The sequence below is a fragment of the Saccopteryx bilineata genome, chromosome 6 (assembly GCF_036850765.1).
Source record: "Saccopteryx bilineata isolate mSacBil1 chromosome 6, mSacBil1_pri_phased_curated, whole genome shotgun sequence".
In the NCBI taxonomy this organism is placed as follows: domain Eukaryota; kingdom Metazoa; phylum Chordata; class Mammalia; order Chiroptera; family Emballonuridae; genus Saccopteryx; species Saccopteryx bilineata.
The window spans coordinates 103662022-103679687 of record NC_089495.1 but is presented as its reverse complement, the minus strand read 5'-3'; positions in this window follow the sequence as shown (position 1 = coordinate 103679687).

Genomic DNA, 17666 nt, shown 5'->3' with positions numbered 1-17666 from the left:
GAGGTTAAGGAAAAGAGACAGAGATGGTTTTCTCTTTGGGCTTCCAAGCAGATATGCTTTTTAAATGAGAGAAGCCTGCTTCCCCACAGGGTCAGGTGAACTGCCTTATTTGGGAAGAAAAATTATCTTGACCCTGACTCCTGCTTGTTATTGATCTATTTTGCTCCTTTTCCTGCTATGCTTCACTTTTTATGTCTTAAGTTAGTTTAATTTTAAATAGACTGTATTCTCACAGTGAACATTCAGACAGAAAAAGGATATAAAATGAAAAGTAAAGGTCTCTTTCCTTGCCCCCCCCCCCAATTCCAATGGTTCCTACGCAAGCCTTCCTATCTATTCCATTTTTAAAAAACAACAAAATCATACTAAGCACACTGTTCTGCCACTTAAATTTCCCACTTAACTTATGGACAATATTATCACATCTCATGTCACTTCTTTTTTCAAATAGGCACATAATACCTCATAGTATGATTATACAAGTAATATATTGAACTAATTTTGGACAGTTTCCAGTTTTTTGTTTATTTGTTTCTGTGGTTGCCAAGAATGCTTCAGTGAATATCCCTGTGTGTGTCGTTAAGCACTTGTGTGAGTACACGTGGGATATATTGCTGGGAGTGAAATTATTGCATCTCTGCTTGGCCTTTGGTAAAGTCACTGCTGCAGTTTCTGGACAAGGCAGTCTCCTGCTGTGACCTCCTCTTGACTGTCCCATACCCGGCTTTTGCCCTCTGCAGCCAGGCCTGCTCCTCTGCAGCCAGGCCTGCTCCTCTGCAGCTTCCGGTCTTACACGTTGCCTGGAGGATCATCATTCTTTACTAAGAAGTTTTCTTTCCAAGTCCCTTCCCCTGCACAACCAGCCATATATCACATGTTGAGCTGCTCATTCCAGAGGCCCTTTTGCCGGGGAACCAGGGCCAAGGTCTGAAGCAGAGTCCCTGGAGTTCCAGTATGACCACTTGGTTCAGAATGAGCAAGGCCTGGAGTCATCTTGCTTTTTGGAGGTGGGAGGACTTCTGGCTAAATAGGAGGGGAATGGAAACTTGATCAAGAGTTAAGAGTTCCCTTGGGTTAGTCCAAACTGGCAGCGGAATGTTATGACATCCTGGTAGCCTGCCGTGCTCAACTGCAACTTCTAAAATTGCCTTGGGTAAAAGTAGTGGAAAACTGCTAACTGATTAAAATTTAATTTTGGTTCATCATTTTTTTTCAATCTTCAGAGCAAGAATTCTTCACAAGCCCATGTACATTACTCATGAGTCAGCCCCACTTAAGGCATTGGGCTTTTACCCATCTATATAAACTATGTATTATCAAAGCATACAGATACTATTGAGCTGTGATGTAGTGGACACTTGTCATTTTCCTGTGGCAAACCAGCATGCAGACTTCCTTTCTATTTGAGTCCCCACCCCATGTGGGAGTTAGGACCTCCTTTCCCACTTTGGGAGCCCAAGGGGGATAGATACTTGGCTGCTGGTGTGACCCAGCTTGGCCTAATAGATGCTCCTGTTCGGAACTTTGAATCTTGAGCAAGCAGTACAAAGGTAAAGGGAGAAGTTAAACTTCGGCCTGGTGGTGGTTAAACTTGCGGCAGCTAGTATTTAGCAGTGGGTTTGGTTCTGCTGATGGTGATGGGACCAGTTTTGGTATCTTACTTATTCTGTGGTACCTGAAATTCTTCAATTCCTTGACAAGAGTTTGTTTATATTGGTTACATCCAAGAATCCTGACTAATGTACATGAAAACAAACAAAAAACCCAGACTGTCCTGCTTAGTCATTTCCCCTCCCAGATCTGGAATGACTTTCATATCACTTGAAGTTTACAGACATGGTTGGCTAGTGGCCTCTCCAGCTTATCTCACTGAAGGGAACTGAGTATAGAGACCTTGGTGACAGGTGTGGTGGGTGGTCATTTTTTTATTATGGATAAAAGTGATTGACAGGCACAGCCTGCATAACTAAAACTAGCAGATCACTGACTCTTCAAATTAATACTTTTAGTTTCTTCCTCATCCAAACCATTTTTAGTACTGCTAGAGAAGAGAAAAATGTGGCAGATCTCAGCATCATCTCCTTTTGTACATATTATATTCCAGTGGAAATGTTCATAATGGTGTCTCAACAGTGGGAAGAGAAAAGAAGGTTAGCTGACAGCCAGTGTTAGCTGCTGCATGCGTTGGAATCCACTCAGTGAGCTAGATTATGATTTCATGGAACCCTGCCATGTTGTAGCTGGAAGGAAACTTCAGTGTTTATTGAGTGTCTACTATATGCCAGACACTCTTCTAGACACTGAGAAGTCAATGATCAATGGAAGAGTTTCTGCCTATAGGGAGCTCTTAGTTGTGTGTGGGAGACAAAGAAGTAAACATTGGGAGACTGCCCTAATTTACCAAACGAGCAGAAGTCTAGGAATTGCAAAGGGAATTGTAGCAGAGCTGAAAGCCGAATTGAGGCCCCTTGGCTTCCTGTTTTCTCAAAAGAAACATTTATCAGGTAAACTTGAGTGGGAGCCAGGGTGACAAGGCTCCCCCCAGGCTGAGCTTTGGAGCAGTTTATGGAGGCACAAGAAATAGGTCACATGTTCACACGCACACACACACACACACACATGCATGCTCGCTCTCGCACACGCACACGAATACTGCAGAACAAAAGATACACTACAATCAGGCCTCTAAGGCTTGAACTATGGTCCATAAATGGTGGTACAAGACAGACTTTGATTATTATAAAAACCGTTAGTCCTTGACCCTAGAGGTGATCAGATTAAGCTTTTAAACGCAAAATGTGATGACTCATCTCCAGTCTCTAATCGCCTGGCCACATGTGTTATTAATAGCAGCAAAATCATAGTATCCCAAAGGGGGAAAGAAGATACCCTGCTGCAGTGCTTTCCGTAATGTACTGCCATGTGGTTCTCTTCATGGCTGAAGAGATGTGAGGTGCTTCCGCATGTTCAAGCTCACGTCATGGCTGTGTGTATCAGTCCTGCCCATGTCCCTGCTAATTTCAGCCATGATCCCAGGACAAGGCCACCTTGTTTCTGTTCTGTTTGGTGCATGTTTTTAATGGCTGGAAGAGTTTCCTGGCAGAGAAGAAATAACAGCAGTAATAATATCTACCATTTCCTAAGCTCTTCCAGAGGGCCAGATATTGCTAAATGCTTCCCCTGCTCTTTCTCACTCCCTACACAACCCTCTAAGTACATGGATTCTGGATACTGACAACTTTTGGCCCTTCCATTTATTAGTTTGGTGATATAAGTCTCTTTCCAGATCTATAAAATGGAGGTAAAGAAATAATGCTTATTACATAGGGCTCGTTTGAGATTAGATAAAATAATTCATGTTAAAAGGACCGAGTACAGAATTTTGAACCAAAGTCATCACTTAATGTTGGCTACCACTATTTTGACCCCCCTATGCCATTGAGAAAACCAGTTTACAAAAGTTAAGTGACTTGCCCAACGATGGTCATTTCCTTTACATGACTGATTGATTGATTGATTGATTGATTTTAGAGCGGAGAGAGAGAGAGAGAGACATTGATTTGTCATTCCACTTACTTATAGATTCATTGGTTGTTTCTTGTATGTGCCCTGACTAGTAATCACACGCAACTTTGACATATCAGGATGATGCTCTAGCGGCAAACCGCGGCTGCGAGCTATATGCGGCTCTTTGGCCCCTTGAGTGCGGCTCTTTGGCCAGCTTAGGAGCACCCTAATTAAGTTAATAACAATGTACCTACCTATATAGTTTAAGTTTAAAAAATTTGGCTCTCAAAAGAAATTTCAATCGTTGTACTGTTGATATTTGGCTCTGTTGACTAGTGAGTTTGCTGGCCACTGCTTTAACCAACTGAGTTACCCAACCAGGACAAAATCATTTCTTTTTTAAAAATTATTTTTAAAATATGGGAAAAAAATTAAGCATGATCACAGCAAAGGGATATAGAGAAGAGTTGGCCTTTTTCATTCCTCACTGGAAGTTCAAAGCAACCATTATGTGTTTTTCTATGTACATTCAGGCATGTATGCTAATATATTTTTAAAATATGTACACATATTATGTGTGCCTCTTTATGTATAATATATTTAAATATACTTTTTACAAAATCCTTTTAATCCCACTTTAAAAATCTCAAATAATATCACATTATTAATGTGAGCTGTATCTTATTTTTGTTTTTTTCACTTGCTTATTATACTGGTGGGTAAAAGTAGGTTTACAGTTGCAATATAAATGCATAATACAATATTAATAAATAATAATACAAGAATAAACTTTTGTATACTCACAACCGTGAACATACTTTTTTTTTTTTAAAATAATTTTATTTTTTTAATGGGGTGACATCAATAAATCAGGATACATATATTCAAAGATAACAAGTCCAGGTTATCTTGTCGTTCAATTATGTTGCATACCCATCACCCAAAGTCAGATTGTCCCCTGTCACCTTCTATCTAGTTTTCTTTGTGCCCCTCCCCCTCCCCCTTTCCCTCTCCCTTTCCCCCCTCCCCCCCGTAACCACCACACTCTTATCAATGTCTCTTAGTTTCACTTTTATGTCCCACCTACGTATGGAATAATGCAGTTCCTGTTTTTTTTCTGATTTACTTATTTCACTTCGTATCATGTTATTAAGATACCACCATTTTGCTGTAAATGATCCCATGTCATCATTTCTTATGGCTGAGTAAGTAGTATTCCATAGTGTATATGTGCCACATCTTCTTTATCCAGTCATCTATTTACGGGCTTTTTGGTTGTTTCTATGTCCTGGCCACTGTGAACAATGCTGCAATGAACATGGGGCTACATGTGTCTTTACGTATCAATGTTTCTGAGTTTTGGGGGTATATACCCAGTAGAGGGCTTGCTGGATCATAAGGTAGTTCTATTTTCAGTTTTTTGAGGAACCACCATACTTTCTTCCATAATGGTTGTACCGTGAACGTACTTTTGCCCCATGCTCTATCTATATCTATTTCATTCTGTTAACATGGCTGCATGATATTACACTGTAGAGAGATATGATAGTAGATTTTAAAATATCTCTATTGATAGATATTTAGATTATTTCCAGTTTTTTCTACTATGAATCAATGAATAGCCTAGTTTTTGTAAGTTTGCATGAATATATTTGTTGGAGAACTTCCTAGAAATATAATTACTGGGCTACAATTTATATGTATGAAAGTGTCATGGATATTGCCAAATTATCTACAAGAGAGGTTTTATCAATTTATATTCTGTCCATAATGTATATGAGTATACTCAGGCTTTTTATTTTTATTTTTAGTTGTATGGCATTGGATGAGCAATCCTGGGTAGTAGCATTACTCCTGTTTTTAAAATAATATTTACTAGTTAGATTGAGTGCTATGGTAATGAATTTGTTCACTAACTAGTCAGTTAGCTTTGCTCTCTCTTTAATTAAGATTAGTTTTTTTCTATGGTCTATGAGTCACAATAGGGACCAGAGGAGAAAATAAACAGGTAGGCAATATTTCTGACCATTTCTGAATTTACTTAAAGATTCTGCCTTTCTAATAATAGTGAATTATCAAAAGATTTATATATTTTTTTAAATGGTGAGAATAATATTGCACTGTTTTTAAAGCTTCATTATTATATATTTATGCACAATCTTTATTGTACAGAACTTGCTTTTACTAGACTGCTACCTCCTTCAAGGTACAGATCGTGAATGTTCATCATGATGTTTTCAGAGGCTGTCTGATAATGTGTATTATGAAGTAATGAATGTTGAATGAATGAATAGTGGAAAACTGAAAGCTTTTGGGTGATTCAGATATTAATTACAACAGTGGTCCCCAACCTTTTTTGGGCCATGGACTGGTTTAATGTCAGAATATATTTTCACGGACGGCCTTTAGGGTGGGACGGATAAATGTATCACGTGACCGAGACAAGCGTCAATAGTGAGTCTTAGACGGATGTAACAGAGGGAATCTGGTCATTTTTTAAAAAATAAAACATCATTCAGACTTAAATATAAATAAAACGGAAGTAATGTAAGTTATTTATTCTTTCTCTGCGGACCGGTACCAAATGGCCCACGGACTGGTACCGGTCCGCGACCTGGGGGTTAGAGACCACTGAATTATAACAAATTTCTATTCAGTGTTTTATATAGTTTGTATTTCTTTCATTCAGAGGTCATGTCAACTTGTGTTAGGTACACAGAGCAGGTTCACAATCCCAGTTGTGACACAGACATCTAAAACAGATAACAATTTAAACCCTCATTTAATTACCTATGTTACTTTCCTTTGATCTAAATTAAAAGTTACATTATCATTTTAAATAACATACATATTTTACTGATCCATTTCACTTACTCCTCATTCTGTTTTATTTTTATCTCTATCATGTCATAGTTAAAGAAAAATCCAGTCCTTTTAATAACTTCATCACAAATTGCTTGAACGGGGAGCTTCGTGGCTGATCAGGAATGCTGTTGGCCTTTCGGAGTGTCAGCACATTAAACCCAGGACCCACGCTTCCGGAAACCTGTCACATCTAATATGCTTTAGAAGGATTTTGTAAAGAGCTTATTGGCAGTGAAGTGCGTGGATTGGTGAACCATCTGCAGAAAGCCCAGATGCTTGCATGGAACTGTTTTCCCAGAAACCGTAGCAGCTTTTTAATCACGCAGCATCCCTGAGCGATTTTATGTGCAGAGAGCTCTGTGGCTCTTTGGCTCCCCAGCTTCCAAATGAAATCGGAGCCAAAATTAAGAAACAAGTTAGGGACTAGAAAGAGGAAGCTTTGAAGGGAGTACTTATTTGGGTCACTGTGGAAGCCTTAGTACCCCCCTGTCTCTTAAAAATATAAACCTGGGCCAGAGCATTGTCCTTTTCCCACACCCACTTCATGCAGGAGCAGAAATCAGAGAAGCAGTCTGTGGGAAGAAAGGTAGTGATTCAGAGCGGTTGGCAGTCATCCGCACTAAACTGACTCCCAGGAATTCCTCTGAGCATAATATTGGGCATGTGGTTTAAGCTGCCCTTTGACTCCAGAGCCCCTTTTCCAAGTGTGACAAATACCAGCTGAGTGACAAGTGCTGTGGCAGCCTCCCATGGGTCAGCCTTGGGGAACGGTGTGAATTCCTTCTGACAGACAGGCAGAGATTTCTATTGTCCATTTTCCAAGACCTTTTACAGGGCTTAATTAGTCAATCCCCGCAGCACTGCTGGGCAATAGGTCAATCTTATTCTTATTCCAGGGTTACCGCGGAGAAATGAGCTGGCAGATGGTGATGCCAGCGAATTTCCCTAAAGGAGGACCTTAAGGTCAGCAGTCTGGTCCAAAGTGGGTGGAGTGGACAGTGATAGGACTGTGTCTTGAAGCTGTGTTTGTATAGCATATTATATGAAACCGAGAAAACCTCAAACACGCCCAGCCTCTACCCCTGGCACTGTCTCCTTGGCCCCACTATTGCCCACAGTGACGAATGTCACTTTGCTGGGGGGTTTCTCAGGTATATGCAGTGGTGGCTCCCGGTGAGGGCTCAGGTTGCCTGGCCCTGGGCTCTTTGTCAGAGCTCTCCGTTTAACAATCCACGATCTCACCTTCTTCACAGATTTGTGGGACTTCAGGGTTAAAAAGGACATTAGAGATTATCCAGTTCAACTCCCCATTTAACCGTGATGAAAAACAGACATCAAAAAATAGAAAATTTCATACTGATGGTTGCTTGGTTACTGAGAGTGATCATTTTTATATGCGAAATCGTACCCAATGAATTTGAATGTGAGTGTGTGTGAGTGTGTCTGTGTGTAAGGGAACTTATATTCTGCTGTTTTTCGTATCATTTTGATAATACGTATGACATAGTTATAATAATTTTTTTTTCATTATAACACAACTCATTATTCTCTAGTAAAAGTCATAAATGGTTGAGCAGTTAAATGAACGAAGTCTAAAGGACAGAAAATATGACTGATTTGACTAAGGGTTGTTTGTTCCTTTGCTCCTTTGCTGTGGAGAAACAAAAGCATTTTCCTTTCAGGTTAATTGTGGTTCATGTTAGTGTTACTGTTTTAATAATAAAAGTTCACAGTTTTTCTGGTGAGCCTGGTTCTCCAGGAAGCTCCCCTGATCCATTCCACCTAAGTGCTGTTTTCCTGGTTGTTTTAGTGCCTTGGTACTTCTTTTGTGCTTTAGTCCTTTGTCATACTTGATATGCCATGAATGTACTCCCTTGGTTCATACCTGCATGAACTGTTTTCTCTTTTTTTTTTTCTGATCACTTTTTCTACGGTGCTTTTCACAGAGTTATGCACAGGAGAACTTTCAAAGGCCCTGACCTTCAGGCTTGTGGGCCTCGGACTGGCAAAGGTGTCCTATATTAAATATAGTATTGCCTGAATGCACATCCAACTGTTTGACTCCATGCAAGGGGAAAGAGCTGAATTTTATACTGCTCGCTCTCAAGAGGGTAGGTTCGACTTACCAACAGTGCATCTACATAATTCATTCTGCAGCTCTATTTATGTCACCGAGGGAACAAGAACTTAAGCAACTCCATGTACAGTAAACCACACTGATTTTTTTTTTTAAAGCTCTAGTTGCCTTTGTCTTTGTTCCTGGCTCGATGAAAAACACATGGAAAGGTAAGGTCTCTCCCCGTCTCTCGATGGCTCAGTGTGCCAGAGGTGGAGCCTGTTTACCCGCCCATCATCTATCTGTATCTCTTCCTATTTTTTCATTCTTCTCCCTGAGATGCTCCTACCTGGCAGCCATGGAAACCTGATGGTGGGTGGCCATGTAGCTTTGTGGTCTCTGCTTGGTTTGGTTCAATTCTTTCTGCTCTGCTCCAGTGAGAATCAGGGAGAAAGTATAATGTAATGACTGGTATTTTATCCCTTTTCCTCCCTTGCCCAAACCCACAGAGTCTAAACAGCACACAACAAACTTTATTATGGACTTGGCTTTCTCAGTGACAACTTAATGAATAGGAATCTGAACTCCCTTTCTTGTTTCTCTCCATCCGTTCCCTGGACTCTGACTCCACCCATGTGAACTCACTCTGATAAATGGTATGGTTTGCTCTCTCCAGCCCCAGTCTGTTGAGATCTGGAAATAATCGACTCCTCGGATGCTTATTTCCATGTCTAAGTCAAATGTGGTCTCCTGCTTCATCGGCTGTTTGTTTTCTTAACTCTGAAATGTGATTCCTCCTCACAATCCTTCTCCATTCTGTGTATTTTGTTTATCCAACGTGGGCGATTGCCAATATAGAAGAAAGAAAATGACTGGTTAGGGCTCTGAATATTTTAGAAAGGGAGGAAGGGGATGGGAGGCCAGAGAGAGGCACCGGGCCACTTGGAAAACCTCTGGCTGAATAGGACCTGCCCAGCCAAAGACCAGGACGTCTGCCGAGCAGACTGGCTGAGTGCTGCCTCGTGTTGATAACAGCCCTTTTTGTGAAATATCTTCCCCCAACCCTGGTTCCCCAGTGTCTTTTCCCTTTGGATTCACTACCCCCCCCCACCTCCTGAAAGGATCTTTAGTTCATTGTTATTTCAATTGGCTGAAATTGTCTTTTTTAAAAAATTATTTTTGTATTATGGTAAAATATACATAATACGAAATGTAATTATTTCAAGGAGTACAATTCAGTGACATTAACCATCACCACTATTGCCGCGTTTTCTCATCATCCTGAACAGAAACCCTATACCTGCTGAACAATAACTCCCAGTTCTCCGCCCTGTGTACCTGCCCAGCGCCTGGTAACTGCGCTTCTCTTTTTGTCTCTATGAACTTGCCTATTCTATGCACTGAAAAAACAGTTTTGAAATCTTAGTTTCTTTAAATGGATAATAATTGGCTCAAAGCCTCAATGCACTTGTATGAGATTGCTGAATGACCATCTGGTGGACTGAGTTATATCTTAAATCCAGGAAACAACCGTGGTTCACCTGAGTTACTTGCACTGTGGCTCCTAACAAACAATTGGACTTTTGTTCATATGATGCTCTTCAAAAGCCTTGTTTTCTCCCTTCTGTTCATATATGCTATTTTTCAAATAGTTTACTAATTACTGGTATGTCATAAAAAGATGGCAGTTGCTCTGGTCAACGCCATTAAGAGATGACTCTAATAACAAGTTTTGAAACAAATTCCCTTTGCTCCTTTAAAAAAAATTGTGGTAGAATATATAGCACATACAATTTAGCATTTTAACCATTTTTAAGTTATCATTCAGTGGCATTAAGTACATTCACGTTGCTGTGAGACCATCACCTCTGTTCATCTCCGGAACACTTTCGTCATTCGACACTAAAACTCTGTGCTCCTTAAACACTAACCTCCAATTCCATCTCCCACAACCCCTGGTAACCACCGATCTACTCTGTCTTTATGAATTTACCTATTCTGGGTAGGCCCTTAATTGACTCAATGCCTATAAATCCCATTCAACAGCAGGAGTGGGATTTCACATCAAGCAAAGAGAAACTTGTTCTCTGGCCTTTATTTCAGGTATCTGTTTTGACATAGCTGTCCATTTACAATTCCGGGTTCCTTGCTGTAGATCAGCTTTTTTTGAGATTCTTCTACTGTGCTAAGGAAACCACTTTACCAAACGTCGTATTCGCTTAGTTTCTTCTTAGGAAACAGGAATCACATGGGCTGTTTTTCTTTAAATATAGGCAGGGCTGTTCATTTCCAAAAGGGTGATTATTTCCTTGAGGGACTGTTGACTCAGTCAACAGTTGGAGGGTGGTCCCTTGGGCTCACTCTGAGCACTTTTAAACTCCTTTGAAGTAGGAGTATAAATAAAACTTATTCTTGTGGCATGGGAAGGACCGGTACTAGAGCTAAAATAGGCCATTCAAGTAAATCTTCTGAATGTTGTGTGTAGAGAAGTCATTATTTTTCACTTTTTGTAGACTGAGAGGTAGGAGAGAGGAAAGGATTTAAATTTGTTTTCTTCCATCTTGGTCCAAAAGGATCAAGGTGAACATGCATTGTCTCGGAAAGTTCTTTATCTGTGTTGAAGGTCTGACTTACTCCTCAACAAGATTACAGTATAAGCTCATCAAGGACAAGAATCGGGTCTTTTACAAGGTGCTTATCATTGTATCTACTCTTCATAAAGGAACACCAAGCCTAGCACTTTGTCCACAGAAATCAGCCAATCATAATTTGATGAAATAACTACTAGAAGGAAAATTATCTGGTTTTGACTCTTTGGTCATTTTTTGGTTTTGTTTTTTTGACTTTTTATTCTTTACTTTCACCTCCCCCTCTTTTCTCCTTAACGCAGGTGGAAATTCCCTTTATTCTCTCTCTACTACCGACAGCAAGAGCTTAGGGTGTTTAGGGATAGCTATGATAGAGCTGAGAGAATACTGAACCAGAAGAGATAAGGTGAGTTCTGAACTTTGTAAGCTGAGCAAGTCTTTGTGTTCTTGTTTGTAAAAATGAGCATAACAATATTTCCTCTGTTGAAGATCAAAATCACTACTTCAAGAAACTCTGGGATCTCACTTTCCTGGTTTGAAAATAAAAACACAGATGCCTCCTCAATCCTGTATATCCTAATCTTATCTGGACTATATTAAAAAACATCTAACACATGATAAGCTGCACTCTTGTAAATGCCTGCATTTTCTAGAATCAATTTCCATTTTGATGAGTTATTTCACATGTTGTGTTGCTGGCAAGTTTGACAAGATAGAAAATAAGATATCAATTTGACATCATGGATAGATGAAACTACAGATTAATGGTGCAGGGAAATTCACTCAGGGCTGTAAAAAAAAAAAAAGTATACCGTAAGTTGAACAGTAATTTCATCAGAATATGCCAGAACACACTGGCAAATTGCCAGGCTGGGATATGACAAGAGTGAATATGTTGACTTTTGCTGTCACGACAAATTGTCAGGTGTTTTTAATGAAATGATTGTATAAATTCATAAGATGGAAGGAAAGAAAAAGCAGTAATTCATCTGGTGTTGCTTATGAAATCGCTTGAGAGGGTGATCACAAGAGTAAGAAATGTATTAAATTATTTGGCATGTGACCTACTCGTAACAGACCACAGAATAACATCTTTGTAATTGGTTTCTTCTGGGTTTCTCTTACAGTAGAGTGGAAAAAAAAGTTAGACTGAGAATTTGAACAGCTGGGTTCTACTTCTATTTTAACTAGTTCTACTATGTAATCTTCACAAAGCATTTATTTCTAGGCCTCATTTGTCTGATTTGTAAAATGAGAATAATATAATAATATTTATTCTCTTACTTCATGATGTTGTGATGATCACATTAAATAAAATAGGTGAAAATCTTTGAAAAATATAAAGCACAATATGTGTTCTTATTATTTACATTTTCCCAAGATTTACACCTTATTTCTCCATTACATTTCTCTTTTTCTTTCTTCCCTTCCCTCCTTCCTTCTCCCCTTCCTCCCTCCCTCCCTCCCTCCCTCCCTCCCTCCCTCCCTCCCTCCCTCCTCCTTTCCTTCCTTCCCTCCTTCCTTTTTTAAGTGAGAAGAGGGGAGATAGAGAGATAGACTTCTGCATATGTCCTGACCAGGATCCACCTGGCAATCCCCATCTATGGTGGACACTGGAATTAACAGAGCTATTTTTAGTGCCTGAGGCTGATACTGGGATCAGCTGAGCTTATCCTCAGTGCCTGGGGCCAATGCTTGAACCACTGGAGCACTGGCTGCAGGAGGAGAAGATAGAAGGGCAAATGGAAGGGGGAGAGAAGCAGATGGTTGCTTCTCCTGTGTGCCCTGACCACAGATTGAACCTGGGATGTCTGCATGCTGGGCCAATGCTCTATCCACTAAACCAACCTGCCAGATCCCCCATTACATTTTTCTATGTTTCAAAAGTTGTGCTGATTTCCCCTTATCTCTCAGAAATGTGTAGCTAATACTTCTGTTGCTTAATAAGAAGATGAGCTTGGGGCTTGTTTACATTTGTTTCTGTGCACTTCCTACATTACTTAGAGATACCTGTCTCTTTTCCCAACAGTCCTGCAGGAGAACCAGAGAGCATGTTGAAGGTATGATGATTGACTTTTAAAGATGCATTCTGTTTAAGGCCAGGAGGGAACCCCGTTTTTTTCTCAGGAGGCTGGGATGACTAATTAGAATGAGGTCAGTTCTTATTAGGACTTTTCTTAGGGTTGTCAATTCAGATTAGGTGCCATCCTGATAATATTTCTGATTTATCTTGATTTACACATAGCAACTGTCTAAAACAGGAAAATCAGAAACTACACAGGATGAGGCAAAAGTAGGTTTACAGTTGTGAGTATGCAAAACAGTTTATTCTTGAATTATTATTGATTAATTATTGTATTATTTTTCATACAAATAACTGTAAACCTACTTTTGCCGCACCCTATCTTTAGTAGAATCTAAGGTGTCATTGCTTATAAAACATATCTTTATGTGGTTTCCTGTGAGACATAACAAAAACATGCCACCAGTTGTAAGATATTTTAAGATATTAGTGATATTAAGCAGGCTCTGATTTCAGAGATTTTTGAAATGAGGGAAACTGTGACTGAGTTGATGAACTGTGGTAATGTGTATGAGGGTCTCTTGTGCCCACAGAATGCATAAAGATATTCATTCCGTTTCCATAACAAACCCATGAGGAAGGTTCTCTTCTCAACACTTTTTTAGATAAGGAGAATGAGACACAGATAAGTTACTAGGTCAAATGACCCAAAACTGGCAAATAATGATCCTGAAACACAGATCCATGTCTGTCTGATTCCAAAGCCTACTATGCTAGTTTGGGTGTTGTTGTTTATTGACCTGTCATGAAATTTGACTGTTTTCCTGACACTACTGCTGGCAGCGGTGTGGGTCCTAGACAGACATTCCTTCTTTTAAAACCATGAGTCACATTTGACTCTCATAACTGACCCAGGAATTGGACTAAAATATCCCACAATGTGAATATAACACAAAATCCATTAATTCTCCTACTTTTGTCTACCAAATAGAATGGCATAATAAACCTTCTTGTTTATAGCTCCTTGTGCACATAGGGGCATTCTTTATAGGCAGTGGTGGGATTCAAATAATTTAACAGCTGGTTCTGTGCCCTAATGATCATTTTAAGTATAAAAAATGATATAACAAAAGGTAGTTTATTATTTCATGCATTTAATATGTAAATAACAATAAAAGGTACACAAAACCAGATTATGTTATAAGAGTTTTAAAATATAATGAAAAATATTAAATAATACCTGACAAAAACAATAAAACTGTTATTTAAGATATTTCCAATGGCAGCTTGTCATCCCCTGGTTGTTCAGCACTTTTTTTCTTTATGTTATATGTTTGTTTACTGAAGTAACAAACATGAGAGAATTAAAATGTAATATTTTATCCAAGCTATAATGAACTTTATGAAATGAATAAATATATTACAAGCATAGTCCTGTCAATTTTTTTTACCTATGGATGGAATAAACATTACTATAGGCACTTAGCACATGCTGTTGTGCAGATGAATGTTAAGTAAAGAATAGGAATGTAAATTTGTGATTTCCACATTAGGTGGCTACCCAGGCACTCACCTTAGAGAGAACCCTGATTACAAATGCCATTTTAGAGGCAGACAACACCAAGCCTAGACTCAACCAACCCTACAAATAAAACACCCCAAAACAGACAATGAGAAGACAAAGTGCAATCCAAATGAAACCACAAGAGACACCTTCAGGAGATGAACTGAGTGATATGGAAATAAACTTCCAGATGTGGAGTTCAAAATAATGATTGTAAGGATGCTTAGGGATCTTAGAACAACAATGGATGGTCATTATTAAGACTTAAATAAAGAACTAGCAAGTATAAAAAAGAATCAGTTGGAGATGACAATTACAATATCAGAAATAAAGACCACAATGGAAGGAATTAAAAACAGGATAGATAGAGCTGAGGATCGAATCAGCGAGTTGGAAGACAACTGGAATGAAGGCAGGAAAGCAGAGAAGAAAAGAGAAAAGAGACTCAAAAAGTCAGAGGAAACTCTTAGAGAGCTCTGTGACAACATGAAGAGAAATAACATCCGCATCATAGGGGTTCCTGAAGAAGAAGAAAAAGAACAAGGATAGAGACTTTGTTCAATCATATCATAGCTGAAAACTTCCCTAAATTAATGCAAGAGAAACTCTCACAAGTCCAAGAAGCACAGAGGACTCCATTAAAGAGAAACCCAAAGAAACCTACACCAAGACACATCATAATTAAAATACCAAAGCTAAGCGATAAAGAGAAAATATTAAAAGCTGCAAGAGAAAAAAAAGCTATCACCTACAAAGGAGTGCCCATAAGGATGACATCTGACTTCTCAACAGAAACACTTGAGGCCAGAAGGAAATGGCAAGAAATATTCAAAGTAATGCAGAACAAGAACTTACAACCAAGACTACTTTATCCAGCAAGGATATCGTTTAAAATCAAAGGAGAAATAAAAAGCTTCTCAGACAAAAAGAAAACTCAAGGAATTCATTACAACCAAACCAATGCTGCAGGAAATGTTAAGGGGCCTGGTGTAAACAGATCAAAGTGGGAAAAGAATATAGCAAAAAAGGAATACACCTTTAAAGAATAAAGCAATAAACAACTACATATCAATAATAACCTTAAATGTAAATGGATTAAATGATCCAATCAAAAGACATAGGGTAGCTGCGTGGATAAGAAAACAGGACCCATACATATGCTGTCTACAAGAGACACACCTTAGAACAAAAGATACACATAGATTGAAGGTAAAAGGATGGAAAAAAACATTTCATGCAAATGGAAATGAAAAAAAAAGCTGGGGTAGCAATACTTATATCAGACAAATTGGACTTTAAAACAAAGGATATAGTAAGAGATAAAGAAGGCCACTACATAATGATAAAGGGAGTAATCTAACAGGAAGATATAACTATTATAAATATCTATGCACCTAATATAGGAGCACCCAAATATATAAAGCAGACTTTGATGGATTTAAAGGGCGAGATCAACAGCAATAGTATAATAGTAGGGGATTTCAATACCCCACTAACATCACGATAGATCCTCAAGAAAGAAAATTAACGAAGAAACAGCAGACTTATTGGACACACTAGACAACTCGATTTAATAGATATCTTCAGAACCTTTCACCCTAAAGCAGCAGAATATACATTCTTTTCAAGTGCTCATGGTACATTCTCTAGGATAGACCACATGTTAGGGCAGAAAAGTGCTCTCAACAAATTTAAGAAGACTGAAATCATATCAAACACTTTCTCTGACCACAACAGCATGAAACTAGAAATGAACCACAACTGAAAAGCTCAAAAATTCTCAAACACATGGAAACTAAATAGCAGGTTGTTAAATAATGAATGGATTAAGAATGAGATGAAAGAAGAAATAAAAAAATTCCTAGAAATGAATGACAATGACCATACAACAACTCAAAATTTATGGGACACAGCAAAAGCAGTACTGAGAGGGAAGTTCATAGCACTACAGGCACACTTTCAGAAGCTAGAAAAAGCTCAAATAAACAACTTGACCCTGCATCTAAAAGAACTAGAAAAAGAACAGCAAGTAAAGCCCAAATGTAGTAGAAGGAAGGAAATAATAAAGGTCAGAGCAGAAATAAATGACATAGAGGCTAAAGAAACAATACAGAGGATCAATGAAACTAGGAGCTGGTTCTTTGAAAAGGTAAACAAGATTGATGAACTTTTAACTAGACTCACCAAGAAAAAGAGAGAGAGGACTCAAATAAATAAAATTATAAATGAGAGTGGAGAAATAACAACTGACACAACAGAAATACAAAATATTGTAAGAAAATACTATGAAGAACTATATGCCAAAAAACTAGACAACCTAGATGAAATGGACAAATTCCTTGAAACATACAATCTTCCAAAAATCAATCTGGAAGAATCAGAAAACCTAAACAGACCAATTACACCAAATGAAATCGAAACAGTTATCAAAAAACTCCCAACAAAGAAAAGTCCGGGGCCCGATGGCTTCACAATGGAATTCTACCAAATATTCAAAGAAGAACTAACTCCTATCCTTCTTAAACTATTTCAAAAAATTCAAGAGGAAGGAAGACTGCCAAGCTCCTTTTATGAGGCGAGCATAATTCTGATTCCAAAACCAGACAAAGACAACACAAAGAAAGAAAATTATAGGCCAATATCTCTGATGAATATAGATGCTAAAAGCCTCAACAAAATATTAGCAAACCGGATCCAATAATATATGAAAAAAATCATACACCACGATCAAGTGGGATTTATTCTGGGGAGGAAGGCTGGTACAATATTCGTAAATCAATCAATGTGATTCATCACACAAACAAAAAGAAGGAGAAAAACCATTTGATAATTTCAATAGATGCAGAAAAAGCATTTGATAAAATCCAGCACCGACTCATGATCAAAACTCTCAGCAAAGTGGGAATACAGGGAACATACCTCAACATGATAAAAGCCATCTATGAGAAACCCACAGCCAACATCATACTGAATGGGCAAAAATTAAAAGCAATACCCTTAAGATCAGGAACAAGGCAGGGGTGCCCCCTTTCACCACTCTTATTTAACATAGTCCTGGAAGTC